General features: G+C 48.8%; 1 protein-coding gene across 2 annotated transcripts in view; it reads left to right on the forward strand.

The window, feature by feature from the left end:
* Positions 1 to 12,776, forward strand: part of Kcnq1 (potassium voltage-gated channel subfamily Q member 1) — a 257,114-nt gene that overhangs the window by 92,503 nt on the left and 151,835 nt on the right. The gene's annotated exons all lie outside the window — the stretch shown is intronic.

Here is a 12,776-nt window from a genome sequence, read left to right on the forward strand (position 1 = left end):
CCAGCCTTTGGGAGGAGGAATCCAAGCACAAGGTCAGCGGAGGCTCTAGGGGGAGGCGCTGGCTCTGAGCCTGACTGCAGGCCTTCTGACCGGCATGCACTCTCCAGGCGTCTGGGCTCTGTTTCTGGGACTTGCTGTCCTGTGACCTCCCAGGGCATCGTGCCCCGACGCTCCCGGTGATGACACAGGCTCTGCTGCCTGAACTGCAGCCGTCCCGGCTCGCCGGCTCTCTGAAGGTTGGGGACTGTGCAGTTGCCCGTGAGCATCAGGGTTTCTCCTTCTGCAGAGAACGATGTGGGTGGATGTCTCACAGTATCGTGTCGGTCCCCGTGAGGGAGGCATCACTCCCCACCTGTCATTCTCCCCAGTTCACCAGTTGATAGTGGTTTTAGTAGACTTCATTGAGCGTTTAGACCTGTGTGTATTTTGGAGGTAATCAAGAGTGAAACTTTAGCACAGACTCCGTGAGACGCTTGCTTCCAATTAATCAACCAGAAGCCACAAGCAGATTCGTGGCTCAAGAGGTCAAGTGAAAATGCTAAGAACGAGCACCCAGGCCCTGAGTTCAAGCTCCAGGACTGGCACACGGGCGTGGGTGCACGTGTGCAGAGCGCACGCACGTGGAACATTTCTGTTTTCATCATGATGCTCTCCTTTCTCCCAAGTGGCATTTCAGCGTTTTCTTAACATGCAATGGCGTCTTCGGCCTTCAGCTGTAGCCGTTTTGATGAACGCTTCCTTGTAAAGCCATCTTCCTTCATCCGCTTTCGGTCTCTTAGGTCTTCAGATCAAAAGCAAGTTTCTTCTTAGTTGAAGATTTTAAAATCCAGTCTCGGCTGCTGTGTCCTTGCGTGGTGACGGCTGATGCCCTCCTCCCCGCACTGCCCAGTCCATCCTGGGGCGCCCAGAGCTCTCAGAGTCCCCCACGGGAGCTTGCCGCCCACCACCTTACGCCCAGGGCCTCCCGTGCGCTGGGGGCCAGACCCGGAGCGGTGCTTAGGGTCCCGCGTGGCGGCAGTCCTGGATTCCCTCCATTCCCAGCAGATCGTCCTCCAGTTTCTCTGGTTCTTAACAATCCTTTGATTTTTTTTTTTTTGGCCAGTCCTGGGGCTTGAACTCAGGGCCTGGGCATTGTACTTGAGCTTTCTCAAGGCCAGCACTTTATCACTTGGGCCACAGCATCACTTCTGACTTTGGTACTGAGGAATTGAACCCAGAGCTTTATACATGCTAGGCAAGCACTCGACCACTAGGCCAAACTCCTGCCCAGTGCTTTGATATTTGAGTCATCTGTAGCAGTGTCTGTTTGATCATTTCTGATCTTGTTCAGGTCTTTTCTTTCTTGCCTGGAATGTCTGACTGCACATCTTTACTTCAGTTTGGTAAATACTTTGAATGGTCAGGTGCACATAAGCATTGCACTAAAGTTGTTTTGTTTTGTTGACCACTTTTAGTTTCTACTCCACTTATTCTGATATTTGTTGCATCTGAATTTTCTTCTTTGTCCTTGAGATATATCTTTAGGTTACTTATTTGAAATCTTCCTTTCTTTTCCTTTTCCTTCTTTCACTGTTGGCACTTCAAGCTATGAACCTTAATTTTTACTGCTTTGTTCTGCATATCAATTTGCTGTATTTGAAACGTATACTCTTGGGTTTGGCTTATGACTCGTTGTTCAAAATCCACAATAGTATAATTTGTAAAATTTATTTTGTTGCTTACTTCCAGTTTTATTCCACTGTCATCATAACTGGTTCAATACATTATTTCAGTTCATAACATTTGGAAGGTGATTGGTTTAAAGAAAAAAAATGGCTTGGCGCTTGGTAGACGGCTGTTGTACCTCTTGAGCTGTGCTTCCCACTCTTTTTTGGTCTTGTCATTTCTGATTCCAGACCCACACACCTAAGACGACAGGCCTGCGCCACTGTCCCCAAACCATAATACCAATTTCAGCTGCTTGAGTAGATGGGATTAAAGATGTGCCCAATGTGGTAGATTTTTTTTTTTTGTCAGTTGTGGAGCTTGTGCTCTGGGCCTGAGCTGTCCCTGAGCTCCTCCGCTCAAGGCTAGCACTCTACCTCTTGAGCCACTTCCGATTTTCCGGTGGTGAATTGGAGATAAGAGTCACAGGGACTTGTGTGCCCAGGCTGGCTTTGGACCACAATCCTCAGGTCTCAGCCTCCTGAGTGGCTAGGATGACAGACCTGAGCCATGGCACCCGCTGTCTTTACTCTTTCATTTATCCTTTTTGATTTGATGGCTTTGGCACTGATGTTTTGTTTTGTTTTTTTTCTATTTTTCTTTCTTTTGGGGGTGGAGTTCAAGACCTCAAAACTCACATCATGTCCTCAACCTCCTTTTTTTGTGTTTGGTCAGCTAGAGTGTGTGTTTTCGCAGAGGCTGGCCGCCCTGCCTTCTGAGTAACCAACACTGTTGGCGTGCGCTGACGCTGCCTGCTCTCTCGGGAGATATGGCCTCACCTGCGGCCCGTGCTGACCAGGCCTCCGGAGAGCTGGGGTAAACGTGGGCAAAGATCACGTCCGTCACCTGCTGCGTGGCTGCTGTGTGTGCATGCTCAGCAGGACTTGCAGCTCCGTGCCCTGTCATGAGAGGAGAGATCTGTTTTGCTTCTCAAGGCAGGATTTCCTTAGTCATTATTTTTGCAAGGCTGGTGTGGTGGCCGTGAATTCCCTGGAGCGCGGCCTGTCTCAGGAAGACTTGAGTTTTGCTTCGTTCTGAATAATCTTGCTGGAGGGAGCCTTTGTTGGTTGTCAGGAAGTGAATAGCTGATGGTGTTGCCCTCCTAGCCTGTTTCGTTTCAAGCGCCCTCTCCTTTGTGTTTCTTTCCCTTCTCCTGCCTTCTTCCGTTTGACTCTCACACGGGGTTCAGCCTATCTATCTACCCATCCTCTGTGCTAGTACTCAGGTCTGAGCACCGGCCATGCTCTTGCTAGGAAGGTTCTCCACCACTTGAGCCAGGCCTCTCAACCCTTGGTACTTTGAGTTATCACAGTTGTGAAGGGTCCTAGGTTTACCCCAGGGCAGCAGAGACATGGCGCCCCCCAGTGATTCCCGCGTGGCTGGGATGACAGCCACGTGCCATCACATGAGTTGTGGTAGTGTACACTCTCCTCCCATGCTGGCTTTGAACCCTGATGGTCCTGAGGTAGCTGGGGTTACAGGAATAAGCGACCGCTTTGGTGAATTTCTCTTTCCTAGCTTCCATTTCTTCCTAGCTCGCGGTGTGTGTGTTTTCTTGGATCTTGCTGAGCTTCTTTTTACATTCTCCAGGTCTTGGTCTCGTTTCTCCAGGAGGCCGTGCCACACGCTCTTGTTGTAGAGGGACAGGGTCATCCTGTGCAGTTCTTTTCTGACCTCCCTGTGGGACTGTGGACGTGTGGAGCCCCCGGGCAGCCGGCGTCCTCCCTGAGGGGTGCCGGGCTCTCTCACCTTCAGCCTCGCAGGAGGGCCCCATCCCCTGTGCTGTGGAGCAGGGGGGTGGGTTCCAGGGTATTTTGTTCATTTCCTTGCCATTGTCCCAGACTCTTAATCTCACAGCATTCCAGCCTTCCTCAGTGCCTTCCAGTGTTTTCCCACAGTCTTTGACCTCCGAAGGACGTTGGTGTCACGTGCGGGGCGGGCGGGAGGGCCCTCCATTCTCTGTGAGATCTCTTCCAGTATTTCCCGTGAGACTGAATGCGACTGCGTGAGGGAGTCTGCACACACTCGTGTGCCAAACCAATCACCTCCTCAGAGCCGCATGGACAGGTGAGGGGGCGCTCGCGGCCACCGGAAGGAAGGCTGTCCGTGGGGAGCCACGCCCACGGGGGTCTCCTCGGCCCTGTGAGTGAAGCTCTTGTGCAAAAGTGGGGCTGCCGGGTCATGTGATGCTTCTACGTTCCAGTCTTCGGAGAGCCAAGAGGCAGGTTAGCACAGGAGAGGTGTGAGGATTTTCTGGCCCTCACACCCTATCAATTTTTCTTTAAAAATAAATACACCCCCCCACACACTGGCATGGACGTGCGTGAGGCACTTCTCACCACGGATTCTAGCTTGTGTCTCTCTGGTGGTTATGGGCGTCGATCTTCTTACGACAAGTCCTTTGCCAGCTACATGACTTGAACGCGTTCCTTCTGCAGTGGCTGTTACACAGTTGACAGCCATTTGACGCAGAAACCTGTCCCGTTTTTCCGTGGGGTCCGATCTTTGCTCCCTGACAGGTGAGCGCAGCAGGCCGGCTCCTGAGTGAGGGCTCCCGGGCAGCGCCTCCGGCCGAAATGAACTCCAAGAAACAGAAGCAAGAGGCGTTCCTCTTCTTCCTTGTGCTTGTCCTCTCTGTCTTGTCTGCGCACGCATCTGCTTTTGAGAGTGTGGGGGATGCACAGGAGTGGAGGGACGCAGAGGGAGCTGAGGCTCCCTGGAAAGTGAGCCGGACAACCTGTGGCCGGGGGAAAGGAGCCTCTGTCCAAAACTGCAGGTGCTTCTTGCCTGACTTATGTAACTGTCAACTCTCGGCTGATTTATTAAAATGGAAAAAGGCGGTCACTGCCAAGGGCAGTGGTGGAGAGTTCTGGTGCTGCTGGCCCAGGCTGGGGTGGCGGCTTGTCCTCTGCCAGCGGGGCCTCGGCTCCCTCCGAGCTGCGTGCTCTCTGTTTGCGGATCCACCACCACCACCACCACCACGCAGCGCGAGGCGGGGAGGCCAGCGCTCGTCTTCGGGTTGTTCTCCTCGCGCTTTGAAAAGCTCGTGGTCATGGTCACCAGCGTTTTCTTCTGAGTTCTCAGTTCCATGGGCCTCCACGAGGGTTGGTGTGAGCACAGTGGCTATGGAGTAAGCGCTGAGACCTGACCATGTTCTGGTCATTGACACAGATCCCCGTTTCCAAGGCACGTGTGTCTGTCTCACGGGGCTTCCACCCTGACACCGTGGGTCTCGTGGGGTGTTCACTGGGTTTTCTTTTTGCCTTGGCTTTGTGGGATCTGATTTTTGGCAGGGCGAGGGGGGCCGGTCACGGGGCTTGAACTCTAAGCCTGGGCGCTGTCCCTGAGCTCTTCAACTCAAGGCTAACGCCCTACCACTTAAGCCACAGCACCACTTCCAGTTTTCTGGTGGCTGACTGGAGAGAAGAGGCTCACAGACTTTCATGCCCGGGCTGGCTTTGAACCACGATCCTCAGATCTCAGCACCCTGGGTAGCTAGGATGACAGGCGTGACACCCCTGCACCCTGCTTTGGGGACTGTTTTGTGACAACCGAATAATAGTGTCTCCACATCCATACACGTGGCATTTAATTCCTTTCAGGAATGGTTTGTAGCTTTCATTATGTGATGGTTTCCAAACCTCTGTTAATTAAATTTGTAAATTCTTTGTTCTGGATACTCTTGGGGTTTTATTCAGCAGCGATCCTGAGCCAGAACTGACAACAATGTATGTACTCATGGTGCAAAAAAGAATCATTACCACAAGGAAACTAATGGCCTCAGCAGTCCTTCATAGGTGTGTGTGTGTGTGTGTGTGTGTGTGTGTGTGTGTGTGAACTCTTTGGTGGTCTACTTTCATATGCTGGAGCATGTTTAGTGGTTGTACTGTTTACATTTACCACCCCCTCTCCCCGCCCACTCTCATGTCTGCATCTTCCACGTTTGCTGCTTTCCAGCCTGGGCGATCCTTGCAGGCGTGACGCCATTTCCACTGTCCTCCATCTGCCTTTCCTGAGGGCCGTGGACGCGGCACAGGTTACATACATACACCCTCTGGCCAGCTCTAGGTCTGCCGGCGAAGCCACTGGTCACGTCCTGAGCCCATGTTTTGAATGGGCTCGTTTCCTTGTGATTTGTTTGCTAGAGTGTCCTGTAACTTACGTTTTACATGGTAACCTTTCATCAGACATGTGTTTTGGAAATTCTTTCTCCATCACCTGTTTCGCCTTTTTGAACAGAACGTTTTGCACTTTGTGTCGGGATTCTATAAAGTCCAATGCCAGGATGTGTAGCTCATATAGAAGGCGCCTTCTTTTGAAGAGACAATCTTTTCTCCATCCTGAATTCCTGTGTCAGTGTATTTTGACGTTTGCATTCCGTGCCATTGTCTGTTTCCACTCTGTGCAATCAATGTCTGTGTATACCAATACCATACAATTTTGATTATGATAACTTTGCAATATAAACATTTTAACCAGGAAGTAAAATGACACTAAATTTTGTTCTTTCAAACACTTCAGCTACTCGGGGTCTTTTGTAACTTAAAACATATTTTGAGACTGTTTTGTGATGAATAAAATTATAATACAGGATTCTTTAAATTCAATGTGTTGGTACAGTTAGTGTAGGCAGTGCTATGTATGCATGGTGTGTGTGTGCGTGTGTGTGCACGTGTGAACACACATATACATGTGCACGTGCAGTGCCAGTCCTGGGGCTGGAGGTCAGGGTTTGGGCTGTCCTTGAATTTTTATCCTCAAGGGTAGTACTGTTGCTTGAGTTACAGCTCCACATCCAGCGTTGTGTGTGTGATTAATTGGAGTTAAGAGTCTGTGGCTTTCGCTGCCCTGGCTGGCCTCTTGCGGGGATCCTCAGATCTCAGCCTCCTGAGCAGCTAGACTCTCGGGCATCCACCAACACCCACCTACGGTGGGCATTTTCATGGTGTTGGTTCTTTTGACACATTAAGAAGCGTTCTCCATCCATTTGTTTGTGCCCTCTCAAATTCTGGATCAATATTTATACTTTTCAGTGTTCAGATTTTTTCTTTTTGCCCGTCTTGGGGCTTGAGCTTAGAGCCTGAGCACTGTCCTTGGGTTTTCTCCAGGCTAGAGCTCTACCACTTGAGCCTCAGCACCACTTCCTGCTTTTTTCTATGTATGTGGTACTGAGAAATCGAACCCAGGTCTTTGTGCATGCTAGGCAAGCACTTTAACCACTAGGCCAAACTCCCGGCCCCGTGTTCAGATTTTTAAGTAGCTGAGTCCAGTTTATTCTTAGATTTCATGAAACCCAGTCTACTGCTGCTTATGCCTTTGGTGTCATTTCCACGAAGTCACTGCCAAATCTAATATTGTAAACCCTTTTCACTATGTTTTCTTCTAAGAATTTTGTAGGTGTAGGTCTTAAATGTAGGTTTTACATCCACTCTGATTTAAGTGTGTCCTAACTGCGTTCTTTCAGGACTCAACTGCCAGTTTCCCCTACAGCTGTTAAAGGTGTTCTTTGCTCTATTAAATAGTGGTGGTGGCCCTGTCCACCTCATCTGGTGACATACTTGAGGCGGTTTACTATCTGCTGTGTTTATTTCCAGGCTGTTTTCAGGTGGTTGTTAGTGTGCAGTCACGTGAGTGGTGCATGCGGATTGAAGTGCTGTGCAGTGTCAGACCACGTGGTCATTGCTTTCTTGGTGTCATGATGAAGCTGTAGCCTTCTCCTGTAAGTCCACACCCCTCACAAATAGAGGCAACTTGTTCCCCCCTCTGGTTTGGATGATTTACGTTTTTTCTTGAGCAGCTAAGCTGGCCAGGACCTCCAGGACCCTGTTGAATAGAAAAGGCAAGAACAGGGATCCTGCTCTTGGGCGTGATCTTTAGGAAAATGCGCTCCATTTCTCCTCCCTCCGGGGGCCTCATCCATGGGCCTCTCCTCAGTTCTTCATCCTGCTAAGCACATCCCTTGCACACCTGACCATTTATTTATATCAAGTTTTTCCCACACCAGGTCACGTGGCATTTATTTAGCCCTTCCAGCGTTAGTGTGCCATGCTTCATTTGCAGACTGCATACCTTGTTCTGTCTCGGCTTCCTGGGAGTAAAACATTCTGAATTCCATTCACTACGTTTTGTTGATGATTTGTGTATCTGTATTTACAATGGAGGGACATTTGTCTATAAAGATTTTCTTATGGTTCCTCTTTGATATCTTACGTAAGAGTGGTATTCGATCTTTGTCGTTCTAGTCTCCCTTTACTTACCTCTAACCTTCGTTGTTTCCTTCTGTCGGTCGCCTCTGGACTCCCCCACTCCTCACCTGTAGCTCCTTGTGGGGGGGGCTGTTTAACATCTTTCTCTTCTCTTCATGTGACTATTTCTTTCGTAGCCTGCACTTTGGTATATCACACTCCATGTTTGTTTATGGTAGGAAATGTGTCGATTTCCTTTTGGTTTCTTCGTTGCCATTGCTTCTTCATGGAAGGTTTGGTTTACACATCTTGGGGTCCTCTTGTCATGCGTCTCTACTTCCAGGAAATTGCACATTAAAAAGGGATGTGACATGTCAGTCTTTTAAATGTGACAAGTCTTTCTCTGTGATCTAAACTATGACTGCTCACGGGAAGTATTCTGAATCACTGGAAGTGTCTGCTGCCGCCGTGCAGTGGGCTGGGGTGTCTGTTTCTTCAGTGTGACGTAGGTCTGGCTCACGTACGGTTTCCTATGCCATCCCGGAGACCTGCCTGTTATTAAACCTAAATGCTGAAGGCCTGCACGTGCTCCCCTTGGGAGAGTCGGGCACTCTGACTAGATCCACCCCTCCCTGTTCACCTGCCCTCCCGCTGGCACCTGTGCCCGAGACAGGTCCAGTCTCCACTCTCTGGCTTTTCTGAGAAGACTGTGCTCAAAGGGGTGTGTGTGGCATCTCCCGCACGTGTCAGTCACACCGATTATGTGTGTGGGGGGTAGGTACTATATATACAATGCCGTATGTGCACGTGTGCGTGTGTGTGTGTGTGGCAGTGTGACACTTCATTGTTCCACAGAATGGACAGGCAGCATGCCTCGGATCCACCTCCCGGTTGCACAGTGCCTGGGCTGTTGTTACACCTCATCTACACTACAGTGCAAGCGCTGCCCTGGCGTGGATGTGACGGTCTCTCTGCAGCCAGGCAGCGAGAGCAGCCCCGCTGGACAGTGCGGGGGGCCGCGCTCAGATCTCACGGAACTGCCATACGGATCTCCACAGTGCACGGGGCTGGGGGGCCCGCCCTCACCAGCGTTTGGTGCCGTGTTCTTGATGGTGGATGGACAGACCACTGCAGTGACCCAGGACCACAGCGCCCCTCTGATTGGGCTCTCCCAGGGCCAGTGGCACAGAGCGGCACCTCACTCACTCCCTTCTAGAGGTGCCAGTGTGCCACCTGGGGTTCCTGATGGGAGCGTGTGTCTCATTTTCAAGCCCCTGTCCATTCAGGTTATGTGGTACTTCGTGGCGGTGTAACTGCAGTTACAATGACTTCCAGTCATCCTCTAGGCCGTCTTTGCAGCATAATAATGGCATTCTTTTTTTGGGGGGTGAGATATTCCAGCATCATACACCTATACCTGCACATTGTTGCACAAACGGATGCAGGCTTTCTCCATTAACTCAGTCAGTGTGACAGGGTTCACTTGTGGCACGTGGCCGTGTTAACTGTATAGTGTGCCGTGTTCACGTTGTCCAGTGATGGTGTTAACTTGTACAGTGTATTATCTCTTACAGCATGACAGTGTGAACTCACACAGTGTGGCAGTGTGAACTCATATAGTGTTCCAGTGTAGCAGTGTGAAGTCAGTGTGGACTCATACAGCATGGCGGTGTTAACTCAAACAGTGTGATAGTGTTAATGTCATACAGCATGGCGGTGTTAACCCAATGTTCCAGTGTGAACTCATACAGTGTTCCAGTGTGGACTCATACAGTGTGGCAGTGTGAACTCATACAGTGTGGCAGTGTGAACTCATACAGTGTGGCAGTGTGAACTCATACAGTGTGGCAGTGTGAACTCATACAGTGTGGCAGTGTGAACTCATACAATGTGGCAGTGTGAACTCATATAGTGTGACAGTGTGAACTCATACAATGTGGCAGTGTGAACTCATACAATGTGGCAGTGTGAACTCATATAGTGTCCCAGTGTGAACTCATACAGCATGGCAGTGTTAACCCAGTCTTCCAGTGTGGACTCATACAGTGTTCCAGTGTGGACTCAATACAGTGTTCCAGTGTGGACTCATACAGTGTGGCAGTGTTAACCCAGTGTGGACTCATACAGCATGGTGGTGTTAACCTAGTCTTCCAGTGTGGACTCAAACAGTGTGGCAGTGTTAACCCAGTGTGAACTCATACAGCATGGCGGTGTTAACCCAGTCTTCCAGTGTGGACTCATACAGCATGGCGGTGTTAACCCAGTCTTCCAGTGTGGACTCATACAGCATGGCGGTGTTAAACCAGTCTTCCAGTGTGAACTCATACAGCATGGCAGTGTTAACCCAGTCTTCCAGTGTGGATTCATACAGCATGGCAGTGTTAACCCAGTCTTCCAGTGTGAACTCATACAGCATGGCGGTGTTAACCCAGTCTTCCAGTGTGGATTCATACAGCATGGCGGTGTTAACCCAGTCTTCCAGTGTGGATTCATACAGCATGGCGGTGTTAACCCAGTCTTCCAGTGTGGACTCATACAGTGTGGCAGTGTAACCCAGTGTTTCAGTGTGAACTCATACAGCATGGCAGTGTTAACCCAGTCTTCCAGTGTGAACTCATACAGCATGGCGGTGTTAACCCAGTCTTCCAGTGTGGATTCATACAGCATGGCGGTGTTAACCCAGTCTTCCAGTGTGGACTCATACAGTGTGGCAGTGTGAAGTCAGTGTGGACTCATACAGCATGGCGGTGTTAATTCAAACAGTGTGATAGTGTTAATGTCATACAGCATGGCGGTGTTAACTCCTGTAGTATGACCATGTTTTGTTTTGCTATTGCTTCTGTCAGCCCTGGGACTTAAACACAGGGCCTGGTGCTGCCCGAGGTCTTTGTGCTCTACCACTTTGAGCCACAGTGCTACTTCCTGTTTTTAAGTGGTTTAATTGGAGATAAGAGTCTCACAGGGAGTTTTCTGCCCAGGCTGGCTTTGAACCATAACCCTCAGATCCTGTGTAGCTAGAATTATAGGAGTAAGCCATTGGCACCTGGCAATGGTAGTGTGAACTACGGTCTGACAGTGTGAACTCGTACAGTCTGACAGGTTAACTCATACAGCTTGACAGTGTGAACTCCTACAGTCTGACAGTGTGAACTCATATAGCCAATGTTGAGTCATAAAGTTTGACAGTGTTAACTCAGACAGCCTGACATGACAGTGTGAACTCATACAGTCAGACAGTGTGAACTCATACAATCTGGCATGTTAATTTATACAGTCTGACAGTATGAACTCATACAGCCAATGCTGAGTCATAAAGTTTGACAGTGTTAACTCATACAGTCAGACAGTGTGAACTCATACAGTCTGACAGTGTGAACTTGTACAGTCTGACATTGTTAACTCATAGAGTGTGACAATGTGAACTCATATAGTTGAACAGTGTTAACTCCAAGTGTGACAGTATGAATTTATACAGTCTGACAGTGTAAATTCATAAAATGTGACAGTGTTAACTCGTACAGTGGGACAGTGTTAACTCATACAGTCAGATAGCGTTAACTCATGGTGTGACAGTATTAACTCATCATACAGTGTGATGATGCTAAGATGTACAGTGTGGCAGTGTTAACACAGTGTAACAATTTTAACTCATATTGTGGCAGTGTTAACTCGTACAATGTGTTAGTGTTAACTTGTACCATGTGGAGTATTAACTAGAACAGTGTGACATGTTGTACAGTGTAGCAAAGTTAACATGTAGTGTGACAGTGTTAACATTATACAGTGGTAACTCACATAGCATGACTGTTAACTCATACAATGTGTTAGTGTGAACTCGTACAGTGTGGCAATGATAACTTGCACAGTATGCCAGTGTTAGTCTTGTACAGTGTGTCAGGTAACTCATGTGGTGTGACAGTGTGAACTCATACAGTGTTCCAGATTTACCGTTGTACAGCGTGACAGTGGTAATCCATAGTGTGACGGTGTGAACTCATACAGTGTCCCAGTTTCACCATTGTACAGTGTGACAGTGGTAATCCATAGTGTGACAGTGTGAACTCATACAGTGTCCCAGTTTTACATTGTACAGCGTGACAGTGGTAATTCATAGTGTGACAGTGTGAACTCATACAGTGTCCCAGTTTTAACACTGTCAGCGTGACAGTGGTAATCCATAGTGTGACAGTGTGAACTCATACAGTGTCCCAGTTTTACATTGTACAGCGTGACAGTGGTAATTCATAGTGTGACAGTGTGAACTCATACAGTGTCCCAGTTTTAACACTGTCAGCGTGACAGTGGTAATCCATAGTGTGACAGTGTGAACTCATACAGTGTCCCAGTTTTACATTGTACAGCGTGACAGTGGTAATCCATAGTGTGACAGTGTGAACTCATACAGTGTCCCAGTTTTAACACTGTCAGCGTGACAGTGGTAATCCATAGTGTGACAGTGTGAACTCATACAGTGTCCCAGTTTTACATTGTACAGCGTGACAGTGGTAATTCATAGTGTGACAGTGTGAACTCATACAGTGTCCCAGTTTTAACACTGTCAGCGTGACAGTGGTAATCCATAGTGTGACAGTGTGAACTCATACAGTGTCCCAGTTTTACATTGTACAGCGTGACAGTGGTAATCCATAGTGTGACAGTGTGAACTCATACAGTGTCCCAGTTTTACATTGTACAGCGTGACAGTGGTAATTCATAGTGTGACAGTGTGAACTCATACAGTGTCCCAGTTTTACATTGTCAGCGTGACAGTGGTAATTCGTAGTGTGACAGTGTGAACTCATACAGTGTCCCAGTTTTAACATTGTCAGCGTGACAGTGGTAATCCATAGTGTGACAGTGTGAACTCATACAGTGTCCCAGTTTTAC

Source organism: Megascapheus bottae, chromosome 16, assembly GCF_031878675.1.
Source record: "Megascapheus bottae isolate mThoBot1 chromosome 16, mThoBot2.hap1, whole genome shotgun sequence".
Classification (NCBI taxonomy): domain Eukaryota; kingdom Metazoa; phylum Chordata; class Mammalia; order Rodentia; family Geomyidae; genus Megascapheus; species Megascapheus bottae.